The following is a 19940-nucleotide window of genomic DNA, read 5'->3' as shown; positions in this document are numbered from 1 at the left end:
TTTCTCCCATTCATTATTGGATGAGCCATGTCTCCTCTCATTCATATCCTTGTGGCAGCTACTGCAATGGCTTACATGAAAAAGTAATTATAGAAAAGTATTTAATGGATTCTTAGCCTTTTAATGTGATTTGGCAGCTGGAAATGAGAAAAGTCAGCACCATATGACCAGCCAGCTCTCCATAGTCCATGGCCCACAATTTGGGAACCAATGGTCTAGTGGGCCAGGATTTCCCAAGTTCTGGCCCTGTCACCTGATCTACACTACAAAGTTGGTCAACCTAAGTCGATGACTTGCGTCAACCTAGTTGTGCATGTGAGCTAAGGGGCCACCTGCCTTTCTGCTACTTGATTCTTCCCTCACCATGTAGGGGACAAGAACATTTCCATCCAGGGAATTTCTTTTGAACTATTGTGCTGGAGAGATGGACTTTGCCTTCCCTTCTCATTCTCACGTCCCCCCACCCCACTTCAGCAAATGAGGCTCAGAGCTGGTCTACACTTACAGTGCTGCAGCTGCACCACTGCAGCATTTAATGAAGATGCTGCTTATGCCAACAGGAGGGCTTCTCCTGTCAGCGTAGTACTTCATCTCCCCGATAGGGGACAGCTATGTCAACGGGAGAAGCCTTCCTGTCAACATAGCGCTATCTACGCCAGGGGTTAGGCTGGTATAACAATGTCACTCAGGGGTGCAGAAAATCCATGACGCAGTTATACTGATGCAAGTTGGTAGCGTAGACCAGAGTTCTGCTGCCCAAAACAGCAGAGGTGCCAAGATCAGCACAGATCTCAGGGAGAATCACAGGTGAAAGAAGCATCTGAACAGACACACAATAACCTTTGCTCTCCCTTCCCACGAAGCCAAGCAAAAAGCCACCAATCTAATAACCCTAAAGCAAGGTAGGGCAAAGGATCTTGCAATATAACCAGAGAGGATAAAGCTTTCCATAGCGATCATCTCACCTGTATAGAAAATTAACAACTTATCTTTAAATCCTTTTAACTCTATGCTAGCCCACAAATAAAGACCTGATTTTTTCCCCCCCCACTGGTGTGTGAAGAGGCACAGAGGAACCAACGGGTAGAAAAACACAATTTAGACTATCATGTTCCAGTTAGTGTGCCAAAGAGGGCACAAATTCTGATCTGATGCCCCTAATAACTATTTCAATATCTATGGGGTTACACTGAGAGATGAGTGGGGAGCCAGCACACACTTTGGCTCTACTTTAAAGCAGCAAATTGTTAGATCACCTAAAAATAGCATTCAAACTGGGACTTTGACAACAAATTAACCAGGAAAGAACACCAACAAAAACTCCAATAAAAAAATCAATACATATTTACGGCCTAGGTAAATTAACAAGATATAAGAAAGTGTATGATCATGCAGATGTATCCCTCCAGCTGTGCTAGAAAGTCTGAGGCTATGGCTACACTGAGGCTTTTAGCAATACGGCTGTGCCGCTACAGCCATGATGCTAAATGGCACACAGCGTAGCTGCTGTTTGTCAGAGAGCTCTCCTGCTGACAAAAATCTTCCAACCCACACAAGCAGCAGCGGCTTTGTCGGCAGGACAGCGCTCCTGCTGACAAAGCGCTGTTCACACCGGCGCTTTTGGTTGGTAAAACTTCTCTCATTCAGGGGGGTGTTTTTTGTTGTTTTTTTGTTTTTAAACACCTCTGAATGACAAACGTTTTGCCGACTAAGTGCCAGTGTAGACAAACCCCAAGTTTCTTAATGTAGGGATAGCTCTTCCAAGCGCATTCTTATGCAAAACTTGCAGTCACTCACGCAATAAGGACCAAAGAGGTCCATCAGTGGGCCTTCTTGTCTGAGGATTACTCACACGAGTAAGGGTTTGCAAGCGCTGGCCTTTAAATATAACCCAGTAGCAAATCATTAGTATTCTACTCTTAAACAATATTTCCAAGTAATGTTCCTTTAGTTTTTAATTCAAAATGTGGAATATACAATTCTCAGCCTAGATTACTATAAACTCGTAAAAACATGTAAAACTCAAAACTACGGGTAACTAACCATTTTGAAACATTAAAAATGCTAAACAGCACAATTAAAAACAGGATCTCTCTATGGGGCACTCCTTACTGTTGCTCATCACAACATATAGTTTTAAGACAGGAATTCTACTTAAAAAAAAAAAAAAAAAAACCTGTTACAGACCTGATTAGGGACAGATACTAAAATAATTCCGAATATAATTTGTTGCTTAGGTCAGAAATCCGAAATTTTCTGGTCTATTGTCATATGCCTTTATTATACAAGTTTTCAGTGCTTTTGAACAGTGCTGGTTTTAAATGAGGATGTTGCTCCAAACAAGGAGGATAAAGCCAGCTCTGTGGAGGACCCCAATAAAGTATGACAGTTTAACAAGAAAATTAAAATTTATGGTAAAAAAAATTCAAGAGTCTAAATCTCACTGAAAGCAAATCTGATCAGGGATCCTGTCTTATTTAGTGGGTTCATAAATGCATATTTAATAGTACTTCACAAACAATGTGAAACCAAGATATGAACTTGGGATTTAGACAACATTCCAGACATCAAACTGATTTAGTTGTACTTATGATTCCTAATCTTTTGTATTGGTAGTATTAGAATTGTTAATTGGTCCTGGTTGCAGGTCAGGGCTAACATTCAGTTGCTACCTGAAGTTAGGTTTTATAGTTGAGGATTTTCACTAACAGTTACTAGTCTAAATTAAATGCTAATGAAATCAGCAGCACAATTTGACCAGTCCTATTCAGTTTTTAGGTGTCATCGGGGGAAGTTAATAAACAAACCTAGATTGATAGGTAGGTCTATGGTATCCATCACTATAATATGCATGCTGTGGTTCACGCCTTAGTATAAACTAAGCCAGGGGAGAGAACAAGATGCTGAAGAGGAAGCTCAGGGGAACTGGTAGATATTAAACCAGTCTTCAGCACTTACTTTGCCTGAAGATTAAAGTTCTCTATTGTCAAACACTCTCCACTATCAGCAAATGTGGTGGGATGTTGAAATTAAGAAACAATGCCTATTCATGAAAAACTGCTGCCTTGCCTATCACCCAGAAAATGACATTTCTTCTTTAGGAACCAAGAAAACACATGACATTTAACACCTCCCCACCCCAGTATCCTAAGTAAGGTGGCAGGAAGTGGTAGCAAACTGTCAGAGACAAAGAAAAAATAGCCACTATGATCAATATGCCTTGTACTGTAATGTTTGCTAGTTTTAGCATCCCTCCATTGGGCCCCAAGTAATGGGACTAATGTTAAATTCCTTTCATTTACTGAGAATGTTTTTATTTGTATCTTAGTATTAAGTTTATTTTGTTTCAATAATCTGCCCAAATTCCATAGTTATTTGTTTTATTAATTCTGAGATAGGAATCTTTTATATGCTCAAATCAAAATAAAACATTAGGACTGTAATACTTTTGGGAGAGAATCTTGTATATAAGAGTGGTGCAAGCACTTTGTGGACCAAAGAGATTGTGGGCTCCACTCTTAAGAGACACCACTAAGAAACCAAAGAGCACAGCGCTGAAGCAACTGTAACAATTGGAGTCATTACAAAGGCAGTACATTTTTTACACAGTGCATAATTAGCCCATGGAACTCCTTGTCACTAGACAGCATTGAGGCCAAGAGCTCAGTAGGATTCAGAGAAGGACTGGACACATATAGATAAACACATCCATATTTACTGTAGATAGCATTTTTTAAAAAATGCAAATAAAAACAAAATGTTTCAGTGTATAAACCCAACTGCTAGCCAACAGGAATTAGCAAGAAACTTTCCTGTGGGCAGATTATTCCACTATAGGGTTTCATGCACCTTCCTCTAAAGACAGATGCTGGTCACTGTCAAAGACAGGATACTAGACAAGATGGACCAATACTCAGAACTGGTATGAATTTCTCTGTTCCGTTTGTGTACCTCAACTTCATGTTTTGAGCAAGGTGTGGGGTAATAGCCTTAGGACAGTGTGTTATATTAGGAGATATTACAGTTCAGTAATAGGCTAGGGCACTTGCATAATAACTCCTAATTCCAAAAACATTTTTGTATACTGCATGTTTACTGAAAAGGCAACATGGTGAGGCTGATTACAGAGAGCATCTACCAGGTGCTGAGCAGGCTGAAATCCGCTGGAACTGAGGGTGCAGCACAAGATTTTAATACAATCAACACAGTAAACCACAGCAGCTAGCTCTGTGCATTTGAAGGATTGAACAAATGCAGCTTTGCTATCCACTTTGAATAAATCGGTTCAAATTATGAAAGACTAGCAGGCACTATATTGCTCATGACCTGACTGGCAGAAATCCCCATAGTCAAGATGACAATTATTGTTGGACTGATAAAAATCACCCTCCCACTGTTCCCCTTTCTCAATGGCCAGAACACTGGTGACATCCCACGCGGAGTTTCACATCATATGTGATTACAGCGGCTCCAAGAAGAAAATTGCAGTGGTAAGGAGAGGGGAAGCTATGTTTTCTTTCCTGCAACTGTTGCTCTCTTCTCTCAGCTACATGATCCATCTCAGCATGGGTCTTCTCCATTACAAAGCAGGGTCAGGAAGTTAAAGGGAAAATTAAAAACAAAGCTCATTGAAGGGTTTAAATAAATTAGATACTTACTGGAATTTTCAGCACTCACCAAAAGTACTCTTGCCCCTCAGGTGAAGAGGTGGCTTCCAATGGGCAATAATGCTCGGAGCCACATAGCCAACCATTTTATGCACACACTACCTCCTCCCTCAACTCAGAGGGCAATTGTTTTCCACTGTATGTCCTGGCTCCAGTCAAATACATGTAAGGTACAAACATACAGTGAAACAGATCTAGATCCCCTTATTTTACTAGAAAATGGACCTAAGTCAGCATAGAGAGCTACTATCCAATCCTCCCAAATCAAATCATTCCTCTAGGCTGCTACATTAAGAAGATGCTCATATTCTGAATTCTGACTGGCTACATATGGAGCTGTAAAACATGTAGGCAGATTTCATTTTGAAAATGTTAATCAACCTAATGGTCTCCATGACCCTACAGAGGACAACTATACAGTTGAAAATAAAAGATTGTAGGTGGGAATATGTACCCTACTTCCCTGTTTGTCTGCAGCAGTCACAGTGCTAATAATGTATTAAAATCACTGTTCTACTATCTAAGATCAGCTACCATGTATGCAAGTTCCTGTTTCCCCTTCATTGCCAATATTTTATATAGTCTAACTTGAGACTGAACCTGCAAAGCCTTACTTGCACCAACAGTCCTTACTCATATGATTAGCCACATTGACTCATTGGCAGCCAATTACCCTGGGTCCAATCCTGAGAAGTACTGAGCCTTCAACTCTCATTCAAGTTAGTGGCACATTTGGCACTCAGGACTATGTAAGATCACGCCTCTCGTACATCTGCCTGTAAAGTGCCATGAAGATCTACAGTGCAGGAAAAATAATCAGTATTACAAGAAACTGGGTCAAACCTAGGGCCTCAGCTACTTGATAGCTTTCATCCGATCTAATACATCCCACTGGTTTTCTTCCCCTACCCCCAGTAGAAATACTATGTAATTAAAAGCAGTGCTGAGAAAACATTAGTTATTTTATGTCTTGATTTGCCTGGCAATAAGTTAAAGAACAGCAAAAGCCACCAGATGGACTCCAAAGGGCAATATAAAATAATTGTCTTAGATCTACATCCTGCCTTGTTCAATTACCCTATGTATATTATACAGGCCATTCAGACTTTGATACATATTGCCATGTATGCAATCTACCATAAAATGTTCTAATGTAGAGCTCATAAAAATTACTCTAGTTGGTAGATGTGCTGTTAAAGCTATCTACTCATACATCTCTGTGCACCAGGGGTGTGGTTGTTTCTATAAGACTATTAATTGCTGAGCCAAACTGGGGGGGGGGGGGGATGTGCACAGGTGGCAGCAACAGTTGCCTTGCAGCACCAGATAACACAGCAGCACTGACTGAAATCTGAGGATGTCATCCATTATTGTCAGGTCTCTTTAACAAAGTCCCATTTCCAACAAAACAAGAAGGGAAGTGAATAACTCCCCCTCCCCCCCCCTTTTTTTTTTTTAGGGGGAAGGGAGACTGCTCATGGAATACAGTAACTTTCACCTCATATCCGTCCATCACAAGTCAACAGTGACTAAAAGTGTAGTGTAGGCGATGGAACAGCCATCCTAAATATAATAACTATGTTTCCATACAGTTCTTGGTAGATAGTGTCCATGTCACAAGAGTGACCACAACTGACATCAGTCCTTCATCGCAGCCTCAACAGCATGAGATGTGAATGGACCATGCAGACTGAACTACCTACTCATTGCTAAAAGTGGTCTTGCTAGGTCACCAATAGGCATTTTGCCTAGAAGGTGTGGAAAGAAAGGTTGCAGTGCCACTACCCGTGTTGATCCACAGAATGGGTACCAGAGAACTTGAAAGGGCTGTCAAATCACACACAGTATATTCACTAATTATAATCACTATGGAATCTAGTCACAAGAAGAAGTAAAAAAGAAGTACCAGGGAGAGAATAAAAGCCAAGGTCACTGGCCAGAAGTACAGTAAAGTAGCATTCAAGATACAGGGGTTTACTCACTGTTAACATTCCTATAGTTAAGCGTCTGTTGGCATTTCCATTACAAGCCCAGATCCGGTTCCAGAGTTGTATAACTTAGACATTTAAAAAAAAAAAAAAAAAAAAAAAGTCTGCCCCAGGCTGAAAGTTGGCATACAAGGTCTCAGAGGAGCACAGATTTTTAGGGGTTGTTGTTTTGTTTCTTAAGTATTAATTTAGCTCTGCACATTTTAAAGGCATAGAATGGCAGAAATAACAGAAGTTCTTACAGTTAAATACTGTTTCTGCTCTTATAAATGTGGCATTTTAAAAAATAGTACAGGGGTCGGCAACATTCAGCACGCAGCTCGCCAGGATAAGCACCCTGGCGGGCCGGGCCAGTTTATTTACCTGCTGACGCGGCAGGTTCAGCCGATCATGGCCCCCACTGGCCGCGGTTCACCATCCCAGGCCAATGGGGGCAGCGGGAAGCCGCTTCCCGCGCATCCCTCACCCGCGCCGCTTCCCGCCGCCCCCATTGGCCCAGGAAAGTGAACCGCGGCCAGTGGGGGCCACGATCGGCCGAACCTGCCGCGTCAGCAGGTAAATAAACTGGCCCACCCTGCTAGGGTTTACCCTGGCGAGCCGTGTGCCGAACGTTGCCGACCCCTGAAATAGTATTTTCAGGCAATTAATGTATATGGCCCCGATGCAAAAAATTGCTGTGCATGGTACGTTAGCGTGCTTATAAGATTCTATGAGTCACTAAGTACTTTGCAGAACTAGGCCTATTGTCACCAAAAAGCAATGAGCAATAAATGACAATCACTTTGCACGCAGAGCTAGTCCTTTTCCTCTAAGTATCTTTCTTGTGATGCTTTGGAAATTATGCATATAATAGCTGCACTGTTTTCATATATATTCACAAAATATAGTATAATGGTACTGCAGGGACAGCTAGGGTATTTGTTCAGGATGTCTATTAAAGACACAATGAAACCTTTATTAATAAATATTTTATTCAATTCACAGCTACCGAAGGATTAATATTCAATCATAGGACTATTTCCCTTTCATCCCCATTTTTTTTAAATATTTCAATCCTAGCTATGAAGTCATAAAGTTTAAAAAAAAAAAAAAAAAAAAAGTAAAAAGGACACCCAAAGAGCTATGGAAATTCAGTGCAAGAACTGCAAAGCTCTTTACAAAGATTAGCTTATCAGGTCTAACAACCCAGCTATGAAGACAGCAAGAGATACGTAAGGATCATTACATCCACCACTGAAATGCATTTACCCCTGAGGTGGAACACAAGCAACACTATGCAACAGAGTTGGGACAGAAAGTGAAGAACACCAGTCAATTGAAATTGCAGGGGGACATTAAGGAGGCAAAATGGAATTACCTGACCTGGAATGTGGCCAGGCCACTGTGGGCTAGAAGTGCTCCACTTAAAATAAAGTTCGTATGGTGGCAGTGGTGTGGGTTTTTTTGTTTTGTTTTTAAAAGGACTCAATTGTCTGGACTGTGGCTTTAGATCTCAGCCAGAGGATGAATTCTTCAATCTTTAAATCACAGAGATATGTGTTGGTGTTCAGAGGGGTTTCTAAAGAGTGGACAATCATATATATTATATACTGCAAATCCTAGGCAGAAAAGGGTGAAAAAGGAGTAAACCCAAACCCAGCTTACAACTTTCATACTATCTGGTTTCAGCATTATATATGAAATATTATTTTATCAAACTAGCACCATTCCAAGGATGTAAGTATATTTTCCCCCAAAGCATAATTCTTTCATATGGCTGCCAAAACATGGACTTTTTAATTCCCCAACATTAATTCCCATTTCTGAATCATAACAGAACAAAAACTACATTATTGCATTACATTATTAATTTCACACCATGAATGATAGGCTACATTTATGAAAGTTCTAGTACTTTGGATGCAAGGGGCTAGAAGTACAATTTCAAAGCACTTCACAAACATGAATCAGATCTCAACAATTCTGCCAAGACGGTGTGAAACATAATTTAAACTAAGGAAACTTGCCCCAACTCTGGAGACAGGCCTAAAATAAATCCCAGTTATCTTGATTCCTAGTCCTCTGCAGCCACATTTTAATGGGGTCACCAGGGCTCACTTAGACTTACTGGGGCCCAGGGACAAAGCCAAGCCTGAGGGCTTCAGTCCTGGGCACCAGGGCTAAGGTTACAGGCCCCCTGCCTGGGGCTGAAGCCCTTGGGCTTTGGCCCCTCGACCTGGGGCAGTGGGGCTTTGGCTTTCCGTTCCCCCTCCCCCACCCCAGGTGGCAGGACTTGGGCAGGCTCAGGCTTCAGTCCCCCTTCCTAGAGTCCTATAATAATTTTTGTTATCAGAAGGAGCAATTAATTTTGAAAACCTCTGATCTATACCACCCTTCTGGGCTTTAAGGGAAAAATGCCAATGTTTATTATATTTTATTATCTGTCCTTCAGAGTCATCTCTTCTCATCTAAAACACTGACTCAGAGAGCAGTATATTGGCCTGTACTTTTTGCAGCAAAACAATATTTTAAAAGAATTAAGGTGCAATAGAGAGAAAGAATGGTCTTGCAGTTAACATATAGGGATGGGAGTTGGGAGATCCAGGAGGGGAAGAAATTGAGGCTTAAATTGCCCTCTTTTCCCAATCTCATTCTCCTACCTCCTCCAAGGTATTAATGATAAACTCAAACCAGACCTCTAGATCTGATCTGACTACCACCAGACTTGCAGCAAGTTTAGATTTCAACTCTGCAGGTTAGGGACCATCTCTGCAAACTACATACAAGACTGGCACTATTCATCCCTTCACAAGAAATTATTCAACCATCCAGCCCCATTTTGTTCCCAAATAATTTTCTGCTGTATTTCAGACTTTTCAGTATCTTCTGGTTGGGAGAAGACTGAATATGGTCCAGCAATAATCCATTTAAGACATTTTTCAAAACCAACCTCTGACTTTGGGTATCTCAAGTTTTGAGCACCCAACTTGGGACACTTGGACTTCATTTTCAGGGTGCTGACCACAAGCAACTCCAATTAAAGTAAATGGGAGTGCACATGCTAAGTAACTGTTAAAAGGAGGCCACAAAGCATCAGATTAGACATCCAATATAAGCAGACACTTCTGGAAAATTCAGGTGTTATCCTCTAACAGCCTCACTCTACAGCACCAAACTGAAGAGGAAGACGACACTCCTTAATTATTTTGCTAAACAATAAGACATGTAAATATGGTACTATGAAAATGATCTGATACAATCTGTCACACCATGCCAGGCATACTTCGATTTTGTCAGAAAATTTTTGCTGCATTAGAATGCTCAGAATTTATTGGAACTCAATGCTAACATAAAGTAGCTCTGTGTCAGAGACTGCAATATGGCTTTGGCTCTTCTGGGAGAACTTAAGCATAACCTCCAGTAATTACTTTCACCTGCCAGACAACAATACATTTTTTTGCCAGTTGGATTTTATTGTTAAATATTAAAGAAACTAAAACGTTTTTTTGCATATGTACATTACCATCTGTAACATACAGCATAGGAAAAAATGAGCATTATGAACTTATAATTAGCATTTAATATTGTGATGTTTATATTGAAAAGCAAAAAAAAAACCCCAAAATCTTTAATAAAAAATATGTTTGCAGAGAAGGGAAAGTTTCTTCCGTCTCTTGGGTGACTGACAGCCCATCCTGACAATCACTCTCTTTCCCTCGCTCCTGGCTGTCCAAGAGCTTCATCTCATCACATACTTACAGTATGCAAGATGTTGTCCCATTTGCTTTCAACTCTATTCTAAGAACAAGGGATTTAGAAAAAGAGGCATATAAGGACATGGAAAGTTGCTAACTCCGGTTTTAATCAAATATATTGAGAGAGGGGAGGGTAAAAAAGCCTGTGGTTGTTTCTCTAGCAGCTTTGATTTAAGGATCACAAGCAGATAAAGTTAAGTCTCACAACATTCCATGTATTATTATTGCCATGAGCAAGCTAAGGCATAGAAAGATTAAGTAACTTGGGCTCCTCTGACCTTCAAATGTTCCAGTTCCTAATCTAACCACTATGCCACAGTCTTAAACTGGAATGGGATCTTAACCAATACAACCAAAAAGTTTCCTAACTTTATTGGTAAGAGCTTCGCTTTAAACCAGCATTGTTTTGGGTTGTCTGAATATCTAATTATAGAGATAAACCCTCTGCTTTAAACCTATTGACTGTGCTAAGTTAACAGGTAGAGGCTTCCACGAAAACAAGGGGATACGTTCAGTGGGACTTCAGCACTTTCAAGTGTTTATATAATAAAGACCCTGATTCAGGAAAGTTTTCATGTTTACCTCTCTATCTGAAAACTGAAATAGCTAATTCTGTTCTATAGTCATGTGGTGGAAAGTCAATCCTATTGCTCTCAATAAGCAAGCTACTATAGTCAACAAACACAGCATCACTTAAATAAATTCGATATTTCTTTACTACCCAATAAAAACTAATATAATGTAGAAAGGAAGGAGGAAAACAGGTACAATACAGTGACCAAACAGGTAGCTTAACAAGTCTAAAATACAGGTTTGTTTGAAGCAGATTGATGCTACAAAACCAGACTCAAATTCCAAGAGAATTAACTAATCATTTCATCCTACTGAGGTAGTTAGTACTAGGTGATTTATTAAATGTGGGATTTTTCTACTAAGGATTTAAAAACCAGTGTTAAAAGTATTCTTTGTCATTGCAGAGATTATTGCACTCTCCACTCCAGAGATGCCTACATCTCAATGGTGCCAGGTTTAGGTACATATAAATGCTACAGAATGAAAGGTGCTTATTAATGTAATTTCCTGTCTGCATACACACAAAGTAATACAGAGAGTGTGTTAAACTGAAGTGATCAAATCAAGTGACTGTTTTCAGGGGGCATAAGTGAAAGTTTAAGCAAAAGAAACCACAGGTTTAATATGCAGCTGAAAATTTTAAATCTGAAAAGGCCAGATAGATTAAGGCCATGATTAGTGCCATATAAATATCAAAGGAGATAAATTTACAGTTGTCATTTCTCCGTCAGAACATTGTCATTTTGCATTCTATCTCCAACTGGTGGCAACATGAATAAGGTCAGCTGAACATACAGAGTTGCAAATCTGGGATCGCCAAACACTACTAAGAGTTATACTAGATCAAGGTTTAGACTTTCATAGGAAGAATCTCTCACTACCTACAGGGGTAGAGCCAACCCTGCCCTCTTACTTCCTTCATCTGCCCTCTGAATTACAAAGCCTAACACTCCTGACCTGCAGTATATTCAGCTTCTTCCTAACATTTTCCATAAAATCCTTCTACATTTCCATCCTTTAGTCTTGTCTTTCCTGCTGAATACGCAAAGTAGAAATCATTCCCTCCTAGAACAGTGTATACTTACAAGGGGGTCACTGAACTAAGTTATTTTTACTGTACCCCTCTATTCCTACATTATTCTATTCACTTCCCTCATCAATATACTGTCCTGCCTGAAGCACCACGTGATGCTCTACAGCTTTTAAGAAGAAAAAATATTTTGGATCATACCATCTTCTGCTCAAGGATATCAGAGTGCTTGAGAGGCATCCATTAATTAAGCTGGCAAACAACCATCATTATTTCATCTGTGGGAAAATGGAGGTGCTGAGATTTGAGTGACTTGCAAACTCATTGGCAGCAGGGCCAAAAGCAGAACCCACATCTCCTGACTCCCAGTCTTTTAACCACTAAACTATGCCTCAATAATAAGCTAATTTTGCATGCAGAGCTAGTCCTTTTCCTCCCCAGGCCTGCTCCTCCAACTACTCCATCATATTTAAAATCCCACTAGGCCTCAGTTCCATTTTTACCTAGCTGTATCATATTAAGAACTATAATAGAATGAAGTTTGGTCCTTCAACCTCTGTAGGATATGTCTGCATTCTAAATCTAACACACACCACTTCAAACACATGGGGGCAGAGATGATCTTCTTCTATGCTTGCTCATCACTGGGCTCACAACCGGCCCTCAGTAAGTCTCACACAGCTCCAAGTTGTTGGCTTTCTGGGCATGCGACAAGACTTTACCTCTTTTCCCAGATTTCACCTAAGGGGTTGAATGAGTGGAGAGGTGAGAGCTGGAGTCCAGATGTATTGACAGTCACAGTTATTGATTATCAGGAGGGTTTTAGCATATAATGTTTATAAATCTAGAGCAGGGACAAGGGGACACAATTACACTTTTCCCTGATCATTACCTTTTTCAGTAGACTAATATGTTGCTACATATTTCTCCTGATGTTATGTTCTCTTCACTGTCTACCTCCCTTCATTTGTTCCATATTGCTCTCTTCAAATTTTAGTAAAGCCCCTAACCCACCTTACTGCCATGTAACATATCAAATATTTCTGTCCATAACTGTATAAAATGCCTGTCTCACTTCATACTCATTACATCTTTTTATCTACATCATCCCACAGCTATCTAAACAGTTGTGTAGAGAAAACTAAATATTCTCTAGTAGCATTTGAAACTCAAACACTGATATGATAAATATCTGAATATGAAACTAACTATAAAAGTGACTTCTTTAGCCAAAAGAAATAAAATAAATAAAGATCATTAATGTGTATTTTTAAAATTCTTTCATTTTTAATATTCTAAGGTACTTACATTATGTCGTAAAAGTTTGTTTTTACCTATTGTAGTTAACAGTGTTCATTAAATATTCCCCCATATTCTCTATATATGTTAAAGAATATGTTTACTTTGCACCTGAAACGTCAAATTTAATTATATGATTTGGATGAGAATAGTTCTTGGCCCATGACAAGAGCCAAGTAATAATACTACTATGATTTTTTTAACTTGACAGAAAGAGGCAGATTTAAGCCGCCAATCAGAACCATTCAGACCACTACCTCCATAGAAGCCCATTGAGGGGTCACCCAAATGGATCAGCTTGCAGAATAAGGTCTTAAGTCAATCAAAACATGTAACCCCCCTCATATATTATGGCATATCACAACAAACACTTAAAGGCTGACTTCTTTATTCCACAAAACCTTAACTTTACTTTCTTCTGCTGAAATTAAAACGCTTATACTTCTCAAATACTCTATTTTTAAGAGCGATCAAGTACTCACTCTAAAAATAATCTGAAGTTACACAAATATTTTCACTTTTTAAAGTACATAACATTTTTCTAAATTCCAGTTAATGTTATAACTTATTGTATAAAACAAACCAGTGACATTGTGTGGTTGTTTTGGTTTTTTAAGCCATACAAACAAGATCGTGAAATTGGCATGTATGGAGACAAACAAGTATGACAAAGCAAACAGGAAGATAGATTTTATGGATTGGGATTTACAAAGGTGATTAAGAGAGCTAGGCACTCAATTCCAACTGAATTTCAATGGGAGCTGGGCACCAAGCTACCGCAAGCTTTTCTGAATCCAAGCCACGGTTCAGAACACATTTGTGGATCAGGTATACGCTAGCAAGAAGTTTACACCAAACGTTTAAAGGGAACTTTGTTATTTATTTTTATATAGATATATATATAGTTGCAAAACCCAATTTTAATGCCAACTAGAATAATTTCCTGGGATTTAAACACTGAACGTCAATGGAAGAACACTAACATAGCAGTTCTGAGAATTAATTGCAGGAGAACCAGAAGGCGCAATGGACAAAGCCCACTTTTACTGAACAGAGTAAAGCACTAAAGCAAAAAAAAAAACCAATATTGAAGAGTAAATTAATTTTTTCCAAAGTTTCAACAATTATTATTTGAAGGTTATTAACAGTAGAGGCCAGGAAACTTGTTTTTAAGATAGGATAGTTTTTAAGATTTAAACAGTGTTCTTGTCAGGTTACATATCCACTGAATACTAGTATCAGACTAGATTCCAATTTCAGTTACATTGGTGTGTAAAACAGGAATAACTCCACTGACTTCTGAATCTGAACTGATCAGAATCCAACCTAATCGAAAAAAAATGGCAATCCTGATATATCTGACCACAACCGCGCATTGCTCACCGGAAGGCAACCATCCAACCCCTCTTACTATTAAGTGGAAAATAAAACAAAAACGTGATAAAGCACCGTTCGCTAAGTCTGCTTTCAGCTGTGGCATACAGGCATGCAGCGTACGTGACATTAAGTACAGACTAACGTAATCTATATCGGGATGAAAACTGGCTGTTCTTCAAGTACTCTCTCCTGTTGCGGCTGGGGCTGTTCCCTGCATCGCAGGCTTGGCTACCTGTGAGCTTCAGCTACTACAAGCTACAGAGACAGACATGAGACAGCCTTCCTCCCAACTCCGCTGCTGCAATCAATATGCGTGTCTCCTACAGGAACAAGGGGACAGATAACCTAGCGATAGATTAGGCTGCCTCATGGCAAAAGGGGGATTTTGACGGGAAGGTCACTCCTCCAACTGCCACCCCCCTCAACCACGTTAAAGTTCCCTTGACAGTCAGATCTTTAGACACCCAGCCCAGACCCTTACAACAATCCTGACAGTGACCCCCCCCCCACCCTACTAAAAATCCTTCCACCCAGAGTCCCCTACACCCTAGAGAAACCCAGAGCCCCAATACAAGCTCTGTTACCCAGACTCCCCCATCCTCTCCCCCAAATAAACACCCTGGCGCCGAGCCCCCTGCTACCCCCGTCATCACCCTGTCACCCCACCGCTGCCCAGAGCCCCGACACCCCAGTCATCGGGGGGGGGCTCTGTCACCCTGTCACCCCACCGCTGCCAGAGCCCCGACACCCCAGTCATCGGGGGGGGGCTCTGCCACCCTGTCACCCCACCGCTGCCCAGAGCCCCGACACCCCAGTCATCGGGGGGGGGGCTCTGTCACCCTGTCACCCCACCGCTGCCAGAGCCCCGACACCCCAGTCAGCGGGGGGGGGGGCTCTGTCACCCTGTCACCCCACCGCTGCCAGAGCCCCGACACCCCAGTCAGCGGGGGGGGCTCTGTCACCCTGTCACCCCACCGCTGCCAGAGCCCCGACACCCCAGTCATCGGGGGGGGGGCTCTGTCACCCTGTCACCCCACCGCTGTCCAGAGCCCCGACACCCCAGTCAGCGGGGGGGGCTCTGTCACCCTGTCACCCCACCGCTGCCAGAGCCCTGTCAGCCCAATAAACACGTTGCTGCCCAGAGCCCCCCTCGCCCAACCCTGCCATGTGCCGCCCCGGAGGCGCAGCTGCGTATCCTCCCCTGCGTAGGCCCAGCCTGGCTACTGTTACCTCCGAGGCCGGAGGGCTCCTCCTCGGCCAGTCCCGGAGCCTGCAGGAGGCTGCCGGGCTCCAGCGCCTCAGCCGGGGCTCTGCAGCAGGCGCTCCCGCCCGGCAGGCTGTAGCTGTGGGAGCGGGAAGGAGGGCGGTAGAGAGCCCAGTCCGGGGCGGGGGACGGGGGCCAGCCCTGCCCCTCTTACCTTAGCGCCGGCTCATGGTACCGCTCTGCCCGGGGTGTGGGTGGCTCCAGCGTCGCCCTGCCCGGTCCCTCGCTGCCAGGCCAGCCCCGAGTCCCGGCGGCGGCAGGAGCAGGGGGTGGTGGCAGAGCTGCCTGACGCGACGCGGCCAATCCGGGCCTGGCGGTGGGCTGGGCCTACCGCGGCAATTAGCTTGGCTGTTAAAGGCACAGGGACGCGGCGCGGGGCGCTCCCGCCGGACGCGGGGCCCAGTGTATGGGGGTGTGGAGCGGAGCTGCGTTCCAGTGTAGTGGGGTGTATGGGGGAGCTTGGATCCAGTGTAGTGGGGCGGATGGGGAAGGGAGCTTGGATCCAGTGTAGTGAGGTGTATGGGGGAGGGCTTGGATCCAGTGTGGTGGGGTGAATGGGGAGAGCTTGGATCCAGTGTAGTGGGGGATATGGGGGGGTTGGATCCAGTGTAGTGGGGTGTATGGGGGGAGCTTGGATCCAGTGTAGTGGGGGATACGGGGGGGTTGGATCCAGTGTAGTGGGGCGGATGGGGAAGGGAGCTTGGATCCAGTGTAGTGGGGTGTATGGGGGGAGCTTGGATCCAGTGTAGTGAGGTGTATGGGGGAGGGCTTGGATCCAGTGTGGTGGGGTGAATGGGGAGAGCTTGGATCCAGTGTAGTGGGGGATATGGGGGGGTTGGATCCAGTGTAGTGGGGTGTATGGGGGGGGAGTTTGGATCCAGTGTAGTGTGGCGGATGGGGAGGGGAGCTTGGATCCAGTGTAGTGGGGGAACCTCACAGGAATTGAGAATTGACAGATTGCTATAGACAGACAGACAGACAAAGGAAAAGACTGGTTGGGAGGGGAATGAATTCTATACAGAGAAAAGGAGAGAGAATGGCACAGAAGAGACTATTCTGATGTGTTAATCTCTGCAGGGCTTTCCCCCTCCATCCGTAAACCTGGCTGAAGTTTTAAATTTGGGGCAGGGACCATTTACTACTGTGTTTGTGGTGCCTAGCACAATGCAGCCCCAATATTGTTTGGTCCCTAGGCACGACCATGATAAACAATAATAAAAATTCAACTCAGATATTTTTGCATATAAGAGCATGAAGTTGGATTTGCCAGAATTTGCAGTTTCTCATTACTCTCAAGTGTTCAGGGAACGGTCAGATGTCCGTGAAAGTGTTTGCAAATCCTGAACAAGTACTCCTGTTCTTTTTGTGATAGGAATGATAATTTGTTCAAATGACCTGTGCACGAGTGTCTTGTTTAAAAACTTTAAATAATGCAGTCAGCAAGCAGAAACATAACTTAGGGTTTGTCTACATGCGGAAATTTACTGGCATTACTATACTGGTATAATTACATTACTATAATTATTCCAGTATAACTCCCTGTGAGAACGCTCTTATTTTGGATTGAGTGCCTTTTTCCAGTTTAGTTTATAGCATTTATACCAAAGCAACATAAGCTAAACCAGAAAAAAGGCACTCCTTCTAAAATAAGTGTGTCCTCATGTGGAGTTATACCCGTATAACTATAGTGACTTATTAAATCAGCATAGTTATGGTGGTAAATTTCCCTGTGTAGAAAAGCTCTTAGGTCACTTTATTAGGTGATATGTCAAAATGGCAAATTTAATTTACTAACTAAAATTAAAATGAGATATGGAAACAGATTGCAATAGTTCCAAACTGGCTAGTGCAAACAATGAAGAACATCTTTTAAAATACACTTTGACCATCTATGAAAGTTTCTAAATCTTATTATTGATTGTTATCATAGAACAGTAGCACCTAAAGACCCCAATCAAGTATTGGGGCTCATTATGCTAGGCAGAGTATTGACATAAAGAGAGAGTGATTTTTTACTATTTCAAAACCAAATACAAATAGCATTCAGACTGTTTTTCTCTACACATCAAGTGAATTTTAGTGCTTATGAAAAGGGATGGATTAACAGCCTGGAGACTGCAGACTAGGATGCTTACATCACTACATTATCTGAGTATCTTTAATGTATTTATCCTCATAACACCTGTGGAGGTAGGAAAGTGTTGTTATCCCTACTTTTCAGGTGGAGAACAGAGGCCCAGATCCAAAGGCACCTAACTCCCATTGAAATAATTGGAAGTCTGGCATCTAAATACCTTTGAAGTTCTGGGCCTACATGACTTGCTGAAGGTCACAGAGGATATCTACAACAGAGCAGAAATTGAACACAGACCTCCAGAGTCCTGACCCCAACCTTAACCATAAGGGCATACCTCCTCCCCGTGCCTGAGAACAGGCAGTGGTGGTACAAGTTTCCCACATGCTGCCCTGCCATTATCCTGCTTCTAAAGAGACCAGCTCTCTGAATAAGAGGGTATTACACTCCTAATACTCATGAGGGTCACAATCCTTAATGGTGCTTAGTAACTCCTCTAAAGGCTGAATGCTCACAACTCACACTGAAATCAATGGTAGTTGAAGGTGTTCAACATCTAGCAAGACCTGGCCCTAGTAACTAGGAAACTGTTGAGACTAACAACTTAAAGGCCAGATCCTTCAAGATGCTGAGCACCTCCTATGACAGTGAGCACTCCCAACTCCCACTGAAGCTAATGGAAGTTGAGGGTGCTCAGCACCTCAGAGGAACAGGCCCTTATTTCCTATAGAGCATTGAACATCCAGCAAATGGAATAACTTTGGATCACTACCAATGTGAATTGGATTTTCAGCCAGTGACCTGTGCAGGCAATAGTCTCTGTATCCCATTACCAATTTTTTGAGCCATCTAGTAGCATTCAGACATAAAATGAACCTGAAATATTGGTTCCCAAAATAGCATCAGGTACATTTAGGGCTCTCTGGCTCTATGATTTACTGAACCAAGATTGTTGCTATTATTGCCCAAAGTTATCACACCAACAAAAGGTGTAATAGGATCCTGAGAGCAGTTTACTCAGGATACGTAAACAGAATAAATATGATCTTGCAAAATGCAGATAATTATGTTAATCTTCCTGTTCTTGCTTTATCCTCTTGGAATATCCAGGTGAATGGAGGCTGGAAATATATGTGCAGGTTATTTGCAGCTTTGCTGATTGCTGTTGCTGTTCATTTTAACATAGAAATCATTTTCAGGCTTCTGGTCTTAGGGCCTGATTCTGCACTACCTTGCATTTTGTGTCATTATTTACTCTACAGAGCCAAATCCTACAGCTCTTATTCAGTGGATTGCTCCTTCTGAATGCAAAAGGATGGATTGTTGAGTAAAGATTGCAGGGTGAGGACATTATTGTTATGTTTTTACCTGCCTTCTATATTATACACAACAGATGATGGTGTTCCAAAGTTTAAAGATCATGTTTTTTATTTTTCTAGCCGCATGTTTTATATAGCAGGAACATATCCTACTGCCTGAAACTGACTGATGGATTGTTCTCTTTTTTTAGCTACAGATGACATAACAGAAGCGCTGAAGTTATATTTTTAATGCCTCAAAAATATGTAACAAAAGATTACACTAATATTCCAGTTCAGGAAAGGACTTAAGCACAAGCTTAACTTTAAACACATGTTTTGATCTGATTGACTTCAGTGGGATTTAAGCAGCTACTTGAGTTCTTTGCTGAATAAATATGGGATTATTTGTCTGCGTAAAGATAAGCACATACCTGATATTTACATGGCAAGGATCTATAAACCTGTTAAAACTTCCTAAATGAATAGGAATAGGAACTAAAACCTCCTAAATAAAAAGATTTAAATGCTTAGCTGAATTGGGACCTAAATGATCAAATCCTCCCCCTACATCCTTCCAATCTGAAACTTTTTTCACTTTGTATGGACAAATCAACAAACAAACTGGCAGCATAA

The 19940-nt window shown here is 41.9% G+C and overlaps 1 protein-coding gene across 4 annotated transcripts in view; it reads right to left on the bottom strand.

The window, feature by feature from the left end:
- The window catches only part of TEX2 (testis expressed 2), a 112744-nt gene extending 96543 nt beyond the window's left edge, over positions 1–16201 (bottom strand). Inside the window, exon 1 of one of the 4 annotated variants that reach the window (XM_054046841.1) lies at positions 16087–16201. The gene's annotated coding sequence lies outside the window, so the exon portion shown is untranslated. Of the gene's footprint in view, positions 1–15898; positions 16053–16086 lie in introns of those variants that run through there. The other 3 variants (XM_054046839.1, XM_054046842.1, XM_054046840.1) reach the window with 3 other exon arrangements.
- Between the last annotated feature and the right edge of the window lie 3739 nt (positions 16202–19940).

This window comes from Malaclemys terrapin, chromosome 13 (genome assembly GCF_027887155.1).
Source record: "Malaclemys terrapin pileata isolate rMalTer1 chromosome 13, rMalTer1.hap1, whole genome shotgun sequence".
In the NCBI taxonomy this organism is placed as follows: Eukaryota; Metazoa; Chordata; order Testudines; family Emydidae; genus Malaclemys; species Malaclemys terrapin.
Note: the sequence above shows the minus strand (reverse complement) of the source record. Positions and strands in the feature narration are given on the sequence as shown.